The following is a 23,102-nucleotide window of genomic DNA, read 5'->3' as shown; positions in this document are numbered from 1 at the left end:
TTAATAGATTGACTTTAATTTAAAAAAAAAAAAAAAAAACCAAAATTTCTCCCAAGATATTAATTTCCTCTTTAAAATTTTAATATCTTTACTATCATCTTTATCTTTTATTCAATTTTCTCTAATTCATCCATTGATTTTAATCTCTTTAAATTGTATTAAACAGAATGTCTCTAAAGTAATCATTAAATAAATTCATAATCTTTAATCAAAATTGAGTTGAAACGATGTTTTTTTCTTTGAAATCTCATTAATTTAATCATGATTTTTTTTATTTAAATAGGATTAGTTAATTATGGAAATTATATGAGTATTTACGAGGTTAAAAGAAAACTATTAAAAAATTGTATTTTATCGACAATATAAAAAAGTCATAAAATGAAATTGTGTGACAATGTGCCTAAAGTAGAAGAAATTGTTCATTTGTTGACAAAAGATAACAAAAAACGTACCGTTCATATATTCTTGATAAAAATTGTTGATAAAAGAGAATATTTGTTGACATATAACATTTATCACGATTCATATATTTTTTATAATAAAAAATGTCATGGTTCGACTATTCTTGATAAGAAAAAAGATATCACTATATATTATTTTTTGACATTTTATAATTATTGTCCATATCCATAATACTACAGTAATAACTAATTTTGAGTCAATTGATGACAATGATAATCTATCATATAATACCCTTCACAATTACCATTTGTCATTAGGAGTCTTTTTAAATATAAAAGTATTTAAAAGTATTTACATTTTATAGCAAAAAGTTTCAAAAGTACAAAGCACTTTTGGAACTTTTTACTATAAAATGCAAATATTTTTTGGATGTTTTTATTTATAAGAATTTCCTTGTCTCGTCACATTATCATTAATTGTTCAATTATTGACAATTATTTATTGTCATTAAAAATTTGTCACATTTTTCAAAAGTTGTAGTTGATACTCATACCTGTAGAAAAAGATACAAAAATTAAAAATAATCGTTACGAATTCTATTTGTGACAGATTATAAATGTAATGAAAAATCACAATTTTGTTATAGCAATAATCCTAAAATTTTTCTAAATGAAAATTTAACAGAAGATAAAATTTAGAATATATTTTAAGTTTAAAGTTAAGATTGCAACACTTATTTTTAGTTTTTTTTTTTTTTTTTTTAAATGATTATCCTTAAAGATAAGTTATTTATTAAAAAATGTTCCCTCAAAGTGTATCTAGTAATTTACCTTTAAGTCCTTTACTTTTTTTCTAGGAACTTCTAGTATAGGCCCATAGAGGTGTACAACTCTAACAACTCCACACCTAATATTTAATATCTCATACATCACTTTCAATATCCCCATCCCTTTTTCAAATTCTTCTATGCAAATAATATTTATCAATTCTACATACATGTATCTAACATTCATTGAATCATCACTTCCCTTTCAAACTTTTTTTCCTTGAGCAATCCCTTTCAAACTCTTTTGTTTATTTATGTTTTTTTTTTTTCTTTTTATCATGTTAATTTAGATCTCATTGATCTTTACTTTTGTTTTGCCACCCAAGACCATGTAACTTAACTCTTATAATTCTATATTATAGAGAAAAAAAATATCCCACTTATAAATTTGATATTTTTTCAATAAGTCCATGTCAATTATCGTCAAACTAAACTCGCTTTAGTATATTGAATTAACTTTTTAAAAAAAATTATCAAATTTGACTATAGGCTTAGGTAAGTGTATGTTAGGATCGTATCTCTTACCAAGAAAAAGTATGAATCATCTCTAGTATCCAGCTAATCTTTAACGAAAACCAAATGATTAAATTAAAATTTTAGTTCATATATGATTTGGAGAAGTTTAGAATTTAGTCTTCGTGGTTTTAAAAATTAAAATGTAGTCGGTATATTAGGATAAACTCTCGTAATAGTCCATATGGTTTGATAAAATTTTCATAAATAGTCCATACAGTATAAACTATTTATGAGAACTTTATCAAACTATAAAGACTAAATTTTACTTATAAACCATAGACTAAATTTAAATCTCGAAACAATAAGAATCAAATTTGCAATTTAACCGAGATAAGTTAAGGTATAAAATCAGACCCTAGCAATCAATGCAGCAGACCAACTATTCAATAATTCTCTTCAAGCTTGCCAATTCTTCAATAAATATTCAACTATATTATTGTCTTTCTTTGTAGTCTTACCAATTTAACATCATGTCTCTATTTATAACTCTTTTATTATTTTTAAAATGAAAAAGAGCAAAAATTAGAATATTTATCCAAGTCTCGAGTACAACTTAATCAGTGAAAAAAATTTAGGGTAAATTTCAAAGCTTTTTTATATTGTTTTAAACCCTAAACTTTTACTATTATAAATTTCTTCGTTTTGTTATTTGACTCTCCTCTAAGTATTCTCAAAATCTTAGTCAAAATTTTAAAAGCTAAAATATAAGGTCTCGTTTAGTAACTATTTTATTTTTTAACATTAAGTTTATAGACATACTTCCACCTCCACTGGTTTAAAAAATCAAGCCCAAATTTGAAAGTTACAAAAATCGCTTTTAAAAACCTGTTTTTATTTTTAAAATTTGGCTAAAAATTCATTCATTGTATTTAAGAAATATGCAAATTATTATAAGAAATGAGGAGGAAATATACTTAATTTTCAAAAACCAAAAACAAAAATTAAAATGGGTTATCAAACGGGACCTAAGATTTTGAAACCTGACCTTTGATGACAATGTATCCATATATTTATTTAAGAGTAATGTAAATTATATTTTAAAAAATGTGTAAAAAACAATTATAATTTAAAAAATAAAAATAAAAATAAATTTGTTATCAAAGGTGATCTGAATATATTTCGTTAATATTACGTAAGGATTATTTCTTTTTTCCGTTCTCCTTTTTTTTTTTCCTTTCAATAATTTTATTAAAAAAAATAATAGAAATACTAGATCCTTTTAAGTCAAACTTTACTTCATTAAAATATTTGTGTATATTGTGCATTATGTCACATAGATATGGACTCAAATGGAGTAATATTAAAAGATTTGATATCTATATTTTATCCTTGTGGGTCTTGAGTGTCTAATTTGATTTGACCAAATCACTATGAATGTAAATATTCCTTTTCTTTTTTCTTTTTTTTTCTTTTTTTGTTAAATGTTGTTTTGAGAAATAATTTGCAGATGTGGACCAATCTTTTACAACTCATATTGGTTTTTTAAATTTTACTTATTTTTTGAAATTCTATGAACTTTAATATTTTCTATGCTTTGAACACTGAAAAAATCAATTACAACTTTTTATTCTAAGGTAATATTGATATTCAATATGATTTATTTTTAGTTCAATTATATATGGAAGAAAGATTTAATTTCTAACTTTTTAGTAAAGATATATATCGAGATATATTTTTAGATTGTCATTTTGATGTAATAGACTTAATTGATTTTTTTTTCAAGTGCTTAACAATTGTTTTTTTAAGTCGATTTAAAAAAAAAATTGAAAAGACATTTAAGCGAGGTTTTCATATACTTTAAAGTAATTCAAAATCATTAATTTGTATGAGAAGAAATATTTTGGTTAAAATAATGTTTTGAAATTTGTTTAGTTTTAGTCTTGTATTTTCAAGTGTCTAATTTTAGTCTCGTACTTTTAATAACTTTTAAATTTAATACATATTGGTTGTGAAATTTGGAATGTGGTTCCTCGTACAAGATACGGATGTCACACAAGATGTCGTAACAAGGTTGTTAAAGACAACAGTAAGGTAACAGATAGTGAATCAGGCATAAACATACAAAAGTTGGTAATCCAATTCGATGATAAACCACCTACATCTGGGAGGCAGTATGCCCAGAAGAGATAATCCACTAATATATAAAAGTCAAGCAATTATAACGCTATACTTATCTAAAAATAATGACGGTTACAGTGATACATGTAGAGCCCAACTTAGCTAATCACCTAGGTTCCCCTAGATGTGAGATTCCCTCTCCCTCGAACTTAAGCTCCCCCTAAGTATGATAATATTAGTGAGGCGTAACACTTAAGCTCCCCTAAGTATGTGAAACTCCCTCTCGCTTGAAGATATCTTTCATTCTATTTATAAACTCCTTTCACATGAGAATTTAGGCTTCCCTAAGTCTTGAGAACTCCCATTCTCGATGAATAAAACTTTAGGATCCTTTAAGGATGAGAAATCCTTCTCAAACAACTTTGTCTTAGACTTCTCCTAAGACTGCATAGTACTACAATATTGAAAACGTTCACTGTAAGAATAATGTGAACAACACAGTGCCATACGCAAAGAATATAATAAATCCTTCTTCTTCAATTCAACACAATTTAGAAGGAATTCTGTCAAACTCAAACAATGATCTCACAAAATAATATATGTGGCAACCCTAATACAAAGACTTCTTTGACTTAAATAACACAACAGGAAGATAAAAAATATTTCCACATAAAATCGACAGTTCATAAAAAAGGCAATATCCCATAGAAAATATTCTGTTAAAAAAGGAAAAAAAACATATGCAGAATTGACATCTTGAACAACAACATCTGAGACAAATACCCACTTAGATAATCTAAGACAACTCTTAAATAACCCAAGAAACAAATGTCAGGAGTCTTAAACAAATATGTATAGTCAATATCACTGATCTAACAACTTGTTTATTGTTGATTTTTTTCAGAACTCATTATATATTAGTATTTTTATCATAAATCTTTAAAGCATAATCACATAATATATTTCATCATATAAAAAAATTATTATTATCTAACCAATTTCAATAAAAATTAATTTTAAAAAACTAAATTTAAGATGAATTAAAATTACACAAACTAAAATTAAATATTTAAAATAATATATACTAAAATTAAACAAAATTCAAACGGTTAAAACTAAAATAGTATAATATAAAATTGCTTTCCTAGCACATTTCCATTTAGGACCTTAAAATATTTAAATAAATTAGTAAAATAAAGAAAGAAATTTGAAAAGCTCAAGGGATAAAATTTTCTTTGAGCATATCTCTAGAAATATTTGTTTTATAATTATTTTCTAGATGATGTGTTTGACAAACAATAGTTCTACACATTATTATTATTATTATTATTATTATTATTATTATTATTATTTTAAAGTACTAAGAGAGGTAGAGATAATTGAAATATGAACTTCGTGGTTTCTAGCACACTCATATATTAGTCGAACTATGTTCCATTTGGTTAGTTAATTAAAACAATTGATTACCATTAAATGATCCATATAAACATTTTTTTTTGTGAAGGTTCTTTTCTCAAAATATATGTGAACACTATAACATTGGAAGTAAATTTCTTTTTTTCTTTTTTTTTTTTACTTCAATTAATTAACCCAAACTAAATTTGGTAAACCTCATGAATTAACCTCATTAAATACAACTACACTAAGTCTATTTAGTGTATGTGTAGGAGGGACTTTAAAATGGTTAAATCCACTTCGTGTGATTATGATCAAAATACTTTGAAATATATCTTTATCAATTCAATATCAATTTAATTTTTTATTTTATACTTTTATACTTTATTTTCTTATTATTTAAGCTGTTTTTAAATTATTAATAATATGTGTCAAATCGATTTTAAATGCCACAAAAGTAATTTTAATCATTTAAGAATCTCTCCCAAATATACTCTTAGTATTTTTTAAGGAGAATTATTTACTTATAAACATGTTAGTTAATGATACTTAAATATATAAAAATTACTTTTAAAGATTTATAACAAGCATCCATATAATTATTCGAAAATCAATTTTACAAAGCCATCATAGCTAAATTCCACCCACAAGCATTTTTAACCATAAAAATCACTTTCTAAACTTATCCCAAAGTTTCAATCATCTTAAATTCATTCCGACTTCAAATAAACATAGAACATGAATAATTCAATCAATACATGTCTATACATATTTATTTAGATCGAGTTCTTTGAACATCTCTAACCTCGATCACCGTCGAAAAGTAATCGATTATTTCTTCGACTTAAAGAAAATTAAAAAAAAAAAAAAGATTGGATTTGATGTTGAGATTTTTGGACACAAATTTTGATAAGATGAGATTTTTGTACATCCAAATACAGATTGTACGATGAAGACAGGTGAAAGTTGGTATGGGACGTGTGCCAGTGCTGTTCCACCCTGCCTACTAAGCCAATATCCCAATGGGTAACAACCGCCACAAGCTTTATACCTCGGGTTTAGTATCTAAATATTCGTCGACGTGTCGATATCTATACCAATATTTATTCTTTTCAAAATATCACGTTAAAATATTGTGAAGATAGCAATTTAATTTCTCATCTGAAAACATAAATTTAAAAACAAGAGATTCAATTAAACAGAAGTCCATTTCATATTTTCAGATATGCTTTTGGTAATAGATTCAAAAACATGATTCTAATTTAAACATAAACATGTTAGGTACTAATTTATAAATTATAAACTAATTGTAGTTACTTACTCGATATTAGATGATAATAAACTATTATTAATTTATTTATGGACATGTTTTACGCTAAAAAAATTGTATAATTTTTTATATATTATATAATTTACAATGCGTTAGATACTACATATTTTAACTTTTGAAAAAATGAATTGAGTTTATACATGACATATTGTATTTCTAGAATTTTTTTATTTTTATCTATTATAATTCTGTACTTTAAAATTTAAAATTTAAAATCTGGATACAATGAAGATATAAAAATGTTGTTATCAAAATTTGTACTGTTTGGATCACATAATTCGAAAAAAAAAATAGAAATAGAAGTTAGGTTGTCTGCAAAACACATATTTGCTAAATTCAGTGAAGATGAAAACATAAAATATAATCTAAATTGTCAATAAAACAGGCTCTCTCAAAGGTTGTGTTAATTTAAACCATAAAAATTTGTAAATGTATTAATTTACACCTTATTTAGATTTCATCCGAATAATAGAGTATGAGAGTTATTACCACTAATTTCAATTAAACTTTTAAATCATTGTAAGTGAATCAATTCAGACAACTTATTAAGATTATCTTTGAAAATCATCACTATAACAATTCTTATAAATGTGTAGAGTTCTTCAAAAATTGGATTAATAAATTGGACCATTAGAATTGGTGCATAAAAGATTTTCAAAGGTAGTCCCAATGGAAAGTCCAAATTGATTTGCTTATGAAAATTTATAGATTTAACTAATAAAATTATAAGTTTTACACGACGTTTATCCAAACAAAACATAATTATTGATTCCATTTTAAAAGATTCAAGATTTAAATTGATACAATTTATTAGTTTTAAATTTTAATTGATACAACATCAAAATTTAGAAGTATAAATTGATATATTTTCATATGATAATTTGAACTTAGAATACTTCACGCTTGAACCCAAATTTGTGTTGATGAAATTATCGATGTTGATGTTAAGAATTAATTAATTGGTCTCATTAGTTTCTCAGAGAATGTCTCACAAGATGCTTATCCAAGAGTTTTAACCTTTCCTTATCTGGAAAATTATCTAGAGTTTTTTCTTCTTTCGATTCTTTCATTTTTATGCTCTGCAGATTTCGAATGGGGATATTCTCCTATTGTTCGTTGTGCATTCTTAGCTCTTAAGAGCAAGTTGTGTTCTTTTTAGGATTGACCGTTTTGAAGAATATTAGAGTTGTTGTCTTGTGTGGGTGCCGAAAACACAAGTGTGTCAATCTATGTGAAGCTTCTACCATTGTCGATCTTGAGTATTTCTCTAGATCTTATTAATTCGTTCTACTATATTTTGAGAAGAGATTCTCATACTTAGGGGAAATCTAAGTTTTTCCAAGTGAAGCGATCTTCATTTGAAGAGGCAATGATAGAAGCTCGAGTTTAGAGGGAGTCTCACCGGGGAGCTTAAGTGATCATTCACTAATATTCTCATATTTAGGGGGAGCCTAAGTATGTTGAAGGTGAGGGGATCTCAAACTTACAGGGATCCTAAGTTTCATGGAGTCTTACATTTAAGGGAGCTTAAGTCATCAAATGCTAAGTTGAATTATTCGAGTGTCACTATAGTTATAGTTTATTTACAGATAAGTACATTGTTGTAATTCCTTGATTTTGTATTAGTGAAAATATCTTTCCACGAGCACACTACCCTCCAGATGTAGGTGGTACTACACCAAACTGGGTTACCAAACTCTATGTTCTGTTCTGGTTTTTAGTTTTCTACATTTATCTTTAATGTTGCTGGAATTGCTGTAACATCGTGGGTAATAGGTTCTGTTGTGTGGTAGTTAACTTAAATTTCAATACCAGTATAGTAAAAAGAAAAAGATACGCCAAGACGAACATAGCTCAATTGGCATCCGAGTCTACAAATAACCACGAGAAAAAAAAAAAGAAAAAAAAAAGGGAGACCGCGAGATCCAATTAAAAGATAAGAGTAGAAAAAAATGAATAACTCCACTGATATAAAAAAATGTACTCTTGACCAACAAGACAAGATTAGAAGAGTACAAGCCAATAATTTAAAAGTTATGAGATGATATCTTTAATCTCGATAGAAGAGTACAAGTCAATTAGCCTATGGTAATTTGTCTAAATAGTTTAAAAGTCGATGAGATGACATCTCTAATCTTAATAGAAGAGTAAAATGCAATTAGTTTATAGTAATTTTCCTAAATAGTTTAAAAGTTGATTTCATGACATCTCTAACCTCAATAGAAAATTACGTGTCAATTAGTCTAATAATTTTTCTAAATAGTTTAAAAGTCGATGAGATGACATCTATCATCTCAATAAAAGTGTACAAGTCAATTAATCTACAGTAATTTGTTTAAACAATTCAAAATGAGATGACACCAAGATGCTTAATTTGGGTAACTTAAATAATTCATTAAAATACAATTTAGTCTTGACTTTCGATAGACTTAAAACTAATCTTATACTCCTTAAATTTTGAAATTTATATTTATTTGGTCCCTAAATTTTAAAAAGTATCGAATAGGCTGTCTTTGACCTTTAAATTTTGTGCCCAATAACTAATAATCCTTGAACTTTTAGAAGTGGCTAATAAATTCTTAAACTTTTATTTTTGAATTTGTTTTTAATTGATCCTTGTCCTCATTTTTAAAAATTTATAAACTTACTTGACACACCAAAAAGAAAGTTTATGGTATCTTTTAAGTATAAAATTTAAATTTATATCAATTAGATCAATTAATTTTTAAAAAGATCAAATATATCAAATACATATCTAGATACGTAATTGAAAGTTCAAAAATCTATTATACACATTTTAAAATTTTATCAACCTATTAGAAAGAAAAAAAAATTTTAAAAACCTAATAAACCCTCTTTTAAATTAAAAAACCAAGTATATACATGCAAAGAACTTTAAAGACACTTGTAATTTAATAAAAAGGAGAAAAAAAATCCAAACTAACGACCGTACTCGTTTTAAAAATTTATTTAGAATGGACTAAAATGAAGTAAGCTTTTTAAGTACATAAATTAAAATAATATTTTAATCTAAAATTTTATTAAATTTTAAATTTAGTTTTATTAACAATAAAATATGGGCTAGAAATTAATTCAAATTTATGACCGATGGTTGATATATCATAAATAAAAAGAGTCAACATCAATATTAAAGATTAATTGATATTTTTTTATCAATACACTTAAAACATAATGTTTAAATAATGTTTATGAATTTATTGATATCGATATTCTTGTAGAGTTGAAATTCTAATATCAATACTGATATCAATATTTTAATCTTTATTTATGATATTTTTTCTAATAGTTATCAACCATCAATTCTTAAAAATAATTAGTGTCTTTATTAATTTAAGAAAATTAGTATTTTTATCTAATTGAATTATATTCCAATTAGCTCAAATCTTTGATATTTAAAAGTTGTATTCTTATTCACAAAAATTATAGATTAGATTTATACTTTTTTTTTTTTTAATATAATAGAAAGATTAGAACTACAGATTTTTTTATGGTTAACCAATTCAATCCGTTGAGGATTAAATTTATTTATAAAATCGAGTCCTTCAAATTTATAATTGATTTTTTTATTATTTAAATGAATACACATTTTATTATAGTGATATGTTCTCCAACTACCCACGGTTTTGAATTAAATGCGACCGCTGACCGCTGCCCGTCCTTCTCTCGCAGAAACGTGGTACTGTCACGTGAAAAACAAAACATTGGGTTTTTAAGCGATAAGATGAAAGTTGGAAAATATGAATCAATTAAATTAATGTCAAAGTCAAAACTATTATTTTCTCAATTTTATTTATTTTACTTTTCTAAATTTTATTTTAAATTTAGTTCACTGTTCTTCGAGCTATTATTTTACTAAATTTAATTTTGGTGTGAATTTGAAGTGCAATAACATGAATGTCAATAAAATATAATATTAAAATAAATAAATATAATATAAATATATGGAATAAATAAATCTTAAAACAAATAAATATTAAAATAAATTAAACATAATATATATAAACTTATAAAATAAAATAAGTAACAAATTATGGATTTCTCTACTTTTTCCTAATTTTTTGGAATTTGTCCAATGTGTGTCCTTCAAAATTCACTGAATGCTTATAGACAATTTAGCAAGTAGGAAGTGGATTATATGGACACTATAACCAGTATTTACAAGACACATGGACAACACTTTGTAAAAATGGAGACATGATACATGGTCAATAGATATTAAGCATGAACATCTAATGAGCATTTATTTTTTTTATAATATTTATAATAAAATTACAAATTTTAAGTTGTAGTTTGACCTATTTCAATTTGATTCATATTATTTTAAAAAGTTTAATATAGTCTCTATGGTACTTTGGAATCAATTTTTGTTTAGTCAACCATCTATCTATTATATTAAAAAAGGATTAAGATGAGAGAATTTTTTACTTTCCTCTTTATCCTTAAAACTTTAAATAATGTTCATTTTATCCTATAGTCATACATCTTCATTATAGGTACCTAATAGCCATTCATGCATCAAAATTGCAATAGAAACAATGGAAGAAAGAAGATTATAGGAAATTTCAAAGAATAACAAAGATGGAGAGAAATTCAAGCAAGGAGGAAACAAGAATTAATTGTCTACAATTAGGGTGATAATTATATTATTCTTAGAATCTAACAAAGGAATAATCTATCTTATTACTTGTGTTAATAAACTCATACTCAACTTAAAAAATGTAAGCAATTCATAGTTAAACATTTATCTTTATTATTATTATTTTTTTCGGTGTAATGTCTTACTTCATTTTATCTCATCAATTACTTTCAAACTTCATATCCAATATTTATATTTTATAATCAATGATATTTATATCTGTTCAATCATTTATATTTGCCTTATAAAATTATATTTCAAATATTTTAAATTGCATCTAACACACTTTATATTCATTATAGGGTTGTTTCCAAATATAGAAAAACGAGACAACTTATTTATAGATATAATAAAATGTCACTGTCTGTCAATGATAGATAGTAACATGTTGCTATATTTGAAAATTTTTCTAACAGTTTTTCCATTTAAAATAATTACCTTTAATTTTGTTGGAAATGTGACCAAAGTCCTACATTGGTTAGATAAGAAAAGGATCATGGGTACATATGTGAGGGTGACTATCTTCATTGGTATGATGCCTTTTGGAGTGAAACAAAAAACAAAGCCATGAGGGTTTGTGCCTAAAGTGGACAATATCATATCATTGTGGAGATAGTTTGAGGGTAGTTATCCCTATCAAGTGGTATCAGAGCCATGCTCTTGAATTAACCATGCTCGGTAGAATCCTTGGTGCCGAACAAAGATGTATAGTGGAGCCTTGGAAGTAGTCATGGTGTGATCGTGGTTGAACTCTATTGGATAGGTGGTATGTTCGGGTGAAAAGGAGTTAGCCTAGATATGAGTTAAACGGATAGATGACTGTTCGAGGGGAGGCTCGATGGTCCTTTGTTCGAGGGAGGATTGTTGGGAATGTACTAAAAACAAAACCATGGGGGTTTATGACCAAAGTGGACAATATCATACCATTGTGGAGATAGTTTGAGAGTAGTTGTCCCTATCATATTTTAACCAAAAAAATTATGTGTTATTTTAGTCATCATCTCTTTCATTAATTTTAAATTTTGTATCAAACCTCTACTATTTAAATTATATTAAAAGTATATCTATTTTATAATTTATGTTCTAAAGACTTTTGATCATGTACATCGCACGTGTCCTCTAACTAGTAGTTTCAAAAGAATATAAAGAAACTTAATCAAACTTTGTATTTAAAAGAATTTGTAGAAGGAATAAGAGGAAAAAAGATACCTTAAACAAAGGTGCTAACAAAGTAGAGTGGAATTATAGGTAGGCTAAAAAAAATTCATTTGAGTTATTCAATTCTAACTATTTTTTTTAGTGCAATAAGGGTAGTTAGATTTGTACCATAGATCGCCAATAGCATATTTATATGTAAGTTGATCTACGACATTCAAATCTAACTATTACTCGATAATATTACTTTTTTTTTAAAAAAATTATTTCCCATATTTTAACCTTGAAGACTTAAGCATATTCAAAATGAGAAGAAACCACAATTTATTTTAGAATAAAGTATATAAATTTTAATTTTACATTGTTGCAATGTGATCGCGATGTAGAATGGTCGACATTTTTTTAAGGGTCTCTTAAAATAAAGAGTTTTGGAGTCGTCAATCAATCATATTTATTAAGAGATTTGATTTGGTGTTGACTATATTTGTTTAAGGATGTTGTGATTGGTGTTCCTTGTGACATTTGTCATTTTGTGCCTTGGTTTGTCCTTCAGAATATCTCTGCAATTATCGTTCCAGATAGTATGTTGTCACTCGAATTGCTAATTCTACATAATATTCTTTTTCTTATTTGAAAAATCCTTGTTGTTTATTCTTTTGATTTTGTTTCCTTTTCTGGAACGTGCATAATTTTTTTAGGGTTATTTCCTCCTTTTTGCTGTGCATATTTAAGAGGAGATGGTTCTCATATTAAGGTTCGTTCTGAAGAATACTATAGCCCTTATTCTTGTCGTTGTGCCTAAAATCACAAGTGTGTCAATCTTGCTATCATGAAGATTGTGATGCTGTCGATTTGAGTGTTTTTCTAGATCTTGTTGAATTGTCTTCTAAACCTTGATAAGGGATTACTAAACTTAAGGGGAGTCTAAGTTCATCAAGTGAAGTAGTCTTCATTTAAAGATGGAAAGATAAAAGTCTTGGTGAGAGGAACTCTCACATTTAAGGGAAGCCTAAGGTTTATTAAAAGGGGATCTCACACTTAGAAGGAGTCTAAAAATAATTGATTATTTTATATATGCAATTATCTATTAAGGAAACATATGTATATGGTAGACATATAGGTGGATCATGTTCAAGTGATAATCTACGTGTGCCTTATCTTGGTGATACTATGGATACGACCCACTTTGTAAATGTTATAAGAGTTGTAAGTATTACAAACGATTTGATCCAAATCATTCATGTGGAGACATGCGAGTAGGGGTATCCTATATAAAAAGTTTGTATAACACTGAACTACGAAATGATTAATCTTTCTTTATAACATTGTTGATTGAAGAGATTAATATTTCATAAGATGATCATAGGTAACTCGACTTCAATCCTGAGTAAGTTATGAACTCCTGTTTATGAAGATAGTCCTTTGATTTTCATGGGTAAAAGTGGCTAGTTTTATGGACTCAATATGCCTACCATTTTGGAACTTTTTTCGAGTAGGGAGCTAGGAACATAGCTCCACAAGATGAAATTCAATCATTTCCGTCTTTAGAGATAAGTAGATAAATTGCTCCCTTAAAGGCTGATTTTGGGTCTTGAACAATGAGACCTCACTCTTTCACTGCCTCAAGAGGGATTTAGTTTATAGTTGGACTATAACTAATTGTTCATTAGAGGGATCAATGGTACTTAAGAAGTTAGAGGTAATTACTAGGGTAGAACGGTAATTTGATTCAACTGTAATTATGGGCATTTGTGAAGAGTTGACTTACTGTTGATTGGTTATATCCGTAGACACAGAAATATATCTACAGTATGAAGAGTGCAGCTGTGGGTCTTTAGTGGAATGACTTTCACAGTTAATGAATCTCGATTAATTTAATTAAAGAGTTTAATTAATTAATACTGTACCATTGGAGCTTTTAATCTATAGGTCTATTAGGTTCACTTACTAGCTCACTAAGGATAAAATAAGAATCATTTAGTTTTGGATTAATTTGAATTGCTCAAATTAAATAAGAGAGTATAAAGTAATTGTACAAGATGCAAAAATATAATTATATGAATGAGATTTAAGATCCTAGGATTAATGTAGCTTAAATATGTATATGGTGACATACAAGTGGATCATGTTTAAGTGATGTAGTAGATGGATAAAAACGGGTATCTTATCCTGGTGACACTATGGATACGACCCTCTTTGTAATTGTTACAATTGTTGTAAAGTGTTACAAATGATCTGATCCTGATCATTCATGTGGAGACATGTGAGCGAAGGTATCCTATACAGAGAGTTTGTATAAGATTGGACTACAAAATGTTTATTCTCTCTTTATAACATCATTACTTGAAGAGACTTACATTTCACTAGGATGACCATAGGTATTTTGACCTTAATCCTGAGTGAGTTGTGAACTCTTGCCAATAAGAGCGGTCCTTTGATCTGCATGGGTGAGAATGACCAGTTTTGTCGACTCAATATGCCTACCATTTTGGGGACTCGTTCGAGTGAGGAGCTGGGAATGCAACTACACAAGAAAGAATTTACTCATTTCCGTTATTAGGTAAGTAGATAAATTTCTCCCTTAAGGATATTCGGGTATTGAACGAGGTGCCTCACCCTCTCATTGGCCAGAGAGGGGTCTAGTTATAGTTAGACTATGACTAATTATTCAATAGAGGGATCAGTGGTACTTAAGAAGTTAGATGTAACTACAAGGGTAAACAGTAATTTTGACCCAATTGTAGTTACGAGCAATTTGTGAAGGCCCAACTTACTATTGATTGGTTATATCCAATGGACAAACAAAATATATCTAAAGAGTGTAGCTGTCGGTCTTTAGTGGAGTGATCAATAGTTAATGAAGGTCAATTTATTTAATTAAAGATTTTAATTAATTAATCTTATATCATTGTAAATTCTAATATATACGTCCATAAGATCCCCTTGCTAGCTTAATAAAGGTTAATGAGAATCAGTTAATTTTGGATTAATTTGAATTATTCAAATTAATTAAAAAAAATTAATTGTATGAGATATAATTAATATAATGTATTTAGATACATTATAATAAAGTTTAATAAGAGAAATAAATATTTGAATATGGTTCAAATATTAATTATATGAATGAGATTCATATAAAAATTATAGGTTAAATTTAATATGAATATGATTTATATTAAGCTATAGGTTATATGAGAGAATATAAACTATAAGTTATATTATATGTGATATAATATAAGCGGTAGGTTATATACTATATAGGATGTAATATATGGTTTAAATTTAATTATATCAAATTAGTTAATATAATTTGAATTTTAAATTTGAATATAACTCCCATAGGGAGTTAATTTCACGATGGTGGAGGGAGTTATTCAATAACTCTCTCATATGTCCATCAAACAGAGTTTTTTTGACGATCAGTTCATTACGTGAAAAGTTTGAGAAATCTCTTTGATCTTCATCTTCCTCCTTTAACAATTCTTTCAAAAGAAAAATTCTCCCTTCACCAAAATTATCAAAGAAGTCCACACATTCTACTTTGATTCTCACTTAGAAAATAGCAAGGAAGACTTTCTTGGTGGTATTCAATTTTCACTGTTGTTCGTTATTGTGTTCATGGGAGAAATACTTTGTTCGTGATCTCACCAGGAGAAAAATTCATGAAGACTATTTTGACTTCAAGGGTAAGTTTTCTCCCACACTTTTTCCTCTTTGTTATTCGTAGAAAGCATGCTTAGAATTTTGAATGATTTATCCTTTGTTTCTGTCTTCTCTGTATTATTTCAAGTTTCCAAAAACAAATTCTTAGACATAAGACGATCTCGCATCAGGAATTCTATTCCTTCGATTGGTATTATAGCTAAATCGCGTCTCTGAGTTTTTTTTTTTTGGAACTTAAATTTAGAGAATTGGTGGGTTTATTTCACTACATTGTGGATGGTTAACAAACATTGGATGTTTTAAAATGACACTTAGTTTACTGCTTTAAATTGTTTAGAGTTGTAAGACTGAGTGTTTTTGGACATTTAAATTTTTGCTATTGAGTTTGTAAGTCTGTGTCGTTCATGGTGCAGTGTTTGCTATAAAAGAGGTTGGATTTTGGTGGAAAACGATGAAGAATAGTGACATCCTAGCCCAGAGCGCAGTTGCACCCTTGAATAGCGCCTCGATGCTTGGGAAAAATTGCGTAGAGCTCTGCGACGCTCGTCATAGAGCACAACGGTGCTACGCAAGTTTCCGCCGCGCATAGCGGTGCTCAGGCCATAGCGCCACTGTGCTCCAGAAGAAAAAGCTAGAGCGCAATGGCGCTCTCCAATAGTGTCACTATTCTCGGAGACATACGCGTATGTGCCTGGCAGGTTCCAGATCATGGTTTCGAAGCTGGGAACAATTTTTCAGTGGGAATTTCTTTGTATTGTTGAATTTTATGTAATTTATTGTTATGTAGTTAATTAAATTAACATAAATGTTGTATTAATTTAATTAATTCTTAGGAGTGCCAATTTTGGTCCAATTTTTTCTGTTTAAATTAATTTTACATTTGATATATGATTATTTATATATTGCATAATGTATGCCATATAATTTAAAATCTCACCATAGGATAAATTTTTTTTAAAAAATTATATCATGCATCATATTTAATATAATTGTTATGTTATAAAGTTACATGATATATCCTAAGCATGCCCATGTATCATATTAAATATAAATGTTATATTATATGATTGCATGCATATTTAACATGTCTGATAGCTCTTGAAAAGAGCTGAATTTTAATGCACAGATCCCCTAATTCTATACCACTTATGTGCTTAAAATGATTAATTTATAGGTTATAAAATGATTAATTTACAGGTTAATTTCATTCCCGAGAGTTTTAGAGTGATTGGAAGAAGTTTAGAGCTAAAAGGAGCAAAAATAAACAAAGAATCAACTAAGAAGAAAAAGTTATAAAATTACCAATTTACCCCTCAGTTGAAATGAATCCGCGTGCCTCATGTCAAAGTCGGAGCGTCACAACACTCATGCTAAGCCTAAGCCCAAGGCTGCCTCGACGTTGTAAGGCAGTAGCTGAGAAACAGGGAGCATCGCAACGCCCTCCTTCAGTGTTGCAATGTTATGGATATTGATAGAAAAATAAAAAAATTTGCTCGCGTGCCTTTTTGCGCAAGTGAGCATCCCACCAATGTCACAATAGTTGCGACATTCACTATAAAAGTTGTTTTTTCCAAAGTTCTAAAAGGAGAGAATAAAAATTTCATTTTGAGAGACTATTCCACCGAATCTTGGAGAGCTTTTCTCTTTTTATTCATCATTTTCTCTGTAAATTTCTTCAATCTTTGTACAAATTCTTGCAAGATTCAATTGACTTCTTGAAAATTCTACCACTTCATAGGTAGGTAAGTTTTCTTTATTGGGGATAATGTTAGATTAACCAATTCTTGAGACTTTTCATGAAATTTTCTCTTATAACTTGATTGTTCTTGAATGTTCTTACTCTTAATCACAATAAAATCTATTAAAGATGAATTGACACCTCAAATTTAATTGATTTTTGTATGCAAAATTACATGGCTCTATAGTATAATTATAATGAAGTTGCAAGAACTAGTGATTTTGATGGAAAATCTGGACTTCTTTTCCTATTTTCTTGAAAAGATTTACTAGTTTAGAACATTCATGTTAATCATGCTTGATTTCACTCTTTTGTATTTCAAGAATGTCATAGTGAGGAAACCCTAGAAATGCATGCAATTTAGGAATTGGATGTGGAATGTCTTTAGGAAACATCTATGATCTAAATTAGGGTTAGGTTAATTGACTAATTAGGGCATTAGGGCTTAGCCTTAATGGGCTATGGAACAAGTGAGTTGCATAAGATTAATTAAGTCTATGATAGAAATAGGTTAATCTACATGAATCCTCAAGATCCTTTTTCATTGAAATTTTTACGGTATTTCTTTTATTCTCTCTCATTAATCTCATTACAAAATTCATATCACTTCTTGTTTTAGTTTTACTTTATTTCTAATAAAATTCCCAAACCCCCTTACATTTAGGAATTTAAGAGTCAAGTTTGCTAGTTAAAAGAGGTTCTCTGAGGATCGACCTCGTGCTTCCACCATTACTACTTGTTAGTATTAGTAGTTGTACGTGTTTTACAACTTTTATTTGTTAGAGTTAGTTTGAATTAATGACACCATCCTTGGCTCGAAAAAATTGGTGCCGTTGCCGGGAAACCGTGCAATTGGCTTACTTGAATTTTGAATTTCTAAAAAAAGAAATAATAAAATAAAAAATAGTTAGTGAGATTAAATTTCCTTTTGTGCATGACCTGCTCCTCTTAGAGTTTAGTTTTTGACTTGATTGTAGATATTGATCGAGAGGAAATGAGACTGCGAAGGGAATGAAGAAGAAAAGAAGAAGAAACATTCGAAGAGTTGAATATTGAGGAGCAAGAGGATCTCCATGGACAAGAAAAACAAGAGGAAGAGAAAACACAAAGAGGAAACATGGGCAAAGCAAGAGAGCAAACATTGAGAAAGCTTGCAGTACCGAATTACACTCAACATCCTTTGTGCATTGTGTACTCGGAGACTATAGTACCATTTGAATTGAAGCCCGGGCTTGTGCGTCTTTTACCCATCTTTCGAGGCAATCCGGGGGAGGACCCGCACAAACATATGAAAGAGTTCCACTTAGTCTATGATGGTATGCACCCACATGGGATAATGCAAGAGCAACTTAATCTTAGACTTTTCCCTTCTCCATGAAGGATGTGGCCAAAAATTGGTTATATTACTTGCCGGTGGGTTCCATCATAACTTGGAATGGTTTAGAAAAGAAATTCTTAGAAAAATTTTACCCTGCATCTAAGGCTCATAACATAAGAAAAAAAAATGTATGGTATTAAGCAATTAGTAGGAGAGTCATTTTATGAATACCGGGAAAGGTATAAGCAACTTTGTTCTTCCTTTCCTCATCATTAAATTTCTGACCAATACCTTATTCAGTATTTCTATTCAGGGTTGCTTCCATCGAAGAGGAGCAATATAGATGCTATCGCCGAAGGGGCTCTAGCTGACAAGACGTCCACTGAAGCTAGTCAACTAATTTCAACCATTGTGGAAAATTCACAGAATTTTGGTTCAAGGACTCTCGAATACGATATTGCTCAAGCAAAAGAGGTAAGTGAGTTGAGATCTCAAGTTTCTAACCTTGTGTCCCTTTTTACTCAAGTGGCTTAAGGAGATATCCCTCAAGCCATGACGCGTGAAGCATGTGGAGTGGTTGGACATGCTTCGAAAGCTTGCCCACAAGCATAAGTTAATGCAATAGGTGGCTTCCAAAGGAAGTACGAGCCACATGGCCAAACCTACAATCATGGGTGGAGGGATCACCCTAACTTCAAATGGGGATATCAAGGACAATTTGACAATCAGAATCAATCTTTCTTATCATCTTCCTCAGGTATGTCACTTGAAGATATCGTTAAATCATTGGTTGACCATTCGTTGAAATTTCAACAAGATCTACATCAACTTCAAAAGGACAACATTCAATTTCAACAAGAGACAAAATCGCTTCAACAAGACACAAAATCTGTCTAACAAGAAACGAGGCAAGGCTTCACCAATTTAGGGACTCAAATAACTCATCTAGCAACCGTGGTAAGCAAGCTAGAAAGCAAGTCCTTCGAAAAGCTTTCCGCCCGACCGGAGCACGTGAACGTAAGTGTCATTAACTCTTAAGAGCGGAAAGGAGATTCCTTCCTCCTCCTCTCAAGATGCAAATCTAGTTCAATCCCCTTCAATGAAGAAAAAAAGGCAATGGATGAACAAGAGAGCAAGGTAAATGAACCAAATGAGACTCTATTTTCCCGAGGTATCTGCTTACTCTCCTCTTAAAGTAGAACCGTATGTACCTAAAGCACCATTCCCTAGTAGATTAGCAAAGCCTAAGGGAGAAGATACTGACTTAGGGCTTGTTGAGATGTTCCAAAAGGTACAGATTAACATCCCTTTTCTTAATGTTATTCAGCAAATACCTAGGTATGCTAAATTCTTGAAAGACTTGTTTAAAGAAAAAAAAAGGAGAAGAAAAGGAGAGAGTAATCCTTAGTAAGAATGTCTCTACTTTATTGAAAAAGAATATGCTTGAGAAATGTAAAGACCATGGAATGTTTACCTTGCCATGCAAAATAGGCGATAGAATAATTTCACATGCTATGCTAAATTTAGGAGCATCAATAAATGTTATGGCCTATCATGTGTATGACGACCTAAAATTAAATGACTTGCAAAAAACTAATGTTTGTATTCATTAAGCCGATAGGTTATTCATTCAACCACTTGACATAGTTGAGGATGTTTTGTCAAGAGTAGGTGATTTGATTTTTTCCGTGGATTTTTATATCTTGAAAATGGATGAGGTTTATTCTACATCTTGTTCTACTATCTTATTAGGAAGACCTTTCATGAAAACTAAAAAAAAAAAAAAAAAAAAAAAATTGATGTAGATAAAGGGTCTTTGCCAGTAGAATTTGATGGAGAAGTAAAATCATTCAACATATGTGATGCCATGAAATTCCCTGAGGAGTATTTGTTTTTTTGCTCTATTGATTTGCATGATGAGATAGATGATGTTGTTGATTCTATATTGTATGAAATTTTTGATTGTTTGGTAGTTCCTTCTATGAATATAACTTTGATTGGACTTCTCAAAATTCTTCTAATGTTTCTCTAAACTTCTATAAAAAAGTCAATTCTTCTCTTAAAATTTACAAAGATGACCAGTCTTCTTTAAAAGATGATGATTTCAATGATTCAAACAAGTTTAGTAAAAAGGATGATTCTTCAAAAAAAGAAATATCAATTCCTTTGAAAGATGTTTGTTTGAAAGAAAAACCCTCAATTCATGGTTCTAATCCTAAATTTGTTTATCATAACAAAAAAAAAAAAAGGAAAGCTTCTAACTTTTACTCTATTTTTAAAGTGCAAGTAAATTGGATTGAGCCCAAGGCTCTCCCATCTCCTAAGAAGAGCAAGTTCTTGGGTGATTGTTTTAAGAATCCCAAGAAGAAAGGGCCTAAAATGACCGAAAATTTTGATGTTCCGTAAGATGAGTAAAGAAAAAAAGTGAATGGGCATAAGCTCAAAATCTACAACGAAGGGCAAGTAAACCAAGTTTAATTGAACTTGCGTTTAACTCATCTCTCATACACTTGACACCCCTCTTCACCAACGTTGAGTAAACAACACTAAAAATTTGCAAGAATAAGAAAAATTTTCTTTTATTTTTCTTTTTGGATTTTCATCTTTCTTATTTTTTATTTTTAGTATAGTCTAAAAAAATGATTTCTTATTTTCAGGTGAATTGTCAAATAAAGAATTGCTTTCAAACAAAGAAAAAGCACCTACCAAAAACCTATGAAGTTTCTCTATATCCCTCTCATTTTTGTCTTTTTGCTTTTATATGCATAGTTAAACATTGAGGACAATGTTTCATTCTAAAGTTGGGGGTGGGGAAACATTGCATGTTTTTTTATTATTAAGAAAATTCTGAAAAATGAGCCATTAATTTTTTTTTGCTCTTTGATAATATAAATGCATGTCTAGAACCTTTGAGCATTTGAGCTCAAGTTAGATTTAGATTTTATGATTTTGATATTTGGGCTGGCAAGAGAAATAGAAGATTTTAAAGTTTCATTTGGAAAAATGGAAAAAATGTTTCAAAAATATAAAAATAGAATTTTTTTTTATATAATAGAAAATATTAATTAGTAAATGAAAAAACTACCCTAAAACAACAAAATTAAGTACAAACGAGAATGCAAAGACACACTGCTTCAAAAACAATTTGATTACCACAAATACACTCTACCTAAACATTCTAGAACAACAAATATACAGTATCTAACCATTCTAGAACCACAAATACACAATATCTAAACATTCCAAAAGCAAAAATTTAAAATCATCAAATATGGTCCCTAACACTTCTAGCTACCTATAGAATGCGTGTATGCGAGCGAATATGACGACCAGGGTGTGGGGGTCTTTAGAAACATATGGATGTCTAGAACAATGGACTTCCTCCAAGGTGAAAAAGAGCAAAGTTGATTGTACTAGTGAAGTTGTTGTTGGCAAGTGAGAATTTGAATGAATTGCAACTTCAAGATGATGTGACTATTGAAAATATGAATGTGTTTGACACCAAATCAGTTGTAGGGAGTTTCATCAAATTCATTCGATGTGACTATTTTGTTCATATGATCTTGAAACCCAACTTTAAACACTATCAATCCCAGAACATCATTGTTGAAAATGATGTTCAAAGTAAAAACAAAAGTAGGAAACATGTGTGTGAGCGAAAAAGGTCAGTGACCTGACAAGGGTGGTCGTCAAAAGCTAGCCAAGACAATGGAATTCAAGAAAGGGTTGCTGAACCAACAATCACCGAGATGAGATTGAGAAGGAGAAAAAGAGATTTTGAGGGCAACTAAAGTGAAGAAGATGAAGATGAGATTTAGGGTTTTTGTTTTTGTTTTTAATTTTAATAATGATGATGATGATGATGATGATGGTAAATAGAACAAAAGTATATATATATATATACACACACACATGGTTCAAACGTTTAAAGTTTAATTCATTTATATGTTTCTTTCTAAGTACAACAAGTCATTTTTACGTGTTTCTATTTGAAAATTTGAAAACATCAAAAATATAGAAAAAAAAGATAAAATTAATTTGATA

The sequence above is a fragment of the Benincasa hispida genome, chromosome 7 (genome assembly GCF_027475165.1).
Source record: "Benincasa hispida cultivar pf3 chromosome 7, pf3_genome.v1.1, whole genome shotgun sequence".
Taxonomy (NCBI): domain Eukaryota; kingdom Viridiplantae; phylum Streptophyta; class Magnoliopsida; order Cucurbitales; family Cucurbitaceae; genus Benincasa; species Benincasa hispida.
Note: the sequence above shows the minus strand (reverse complement) of the source record.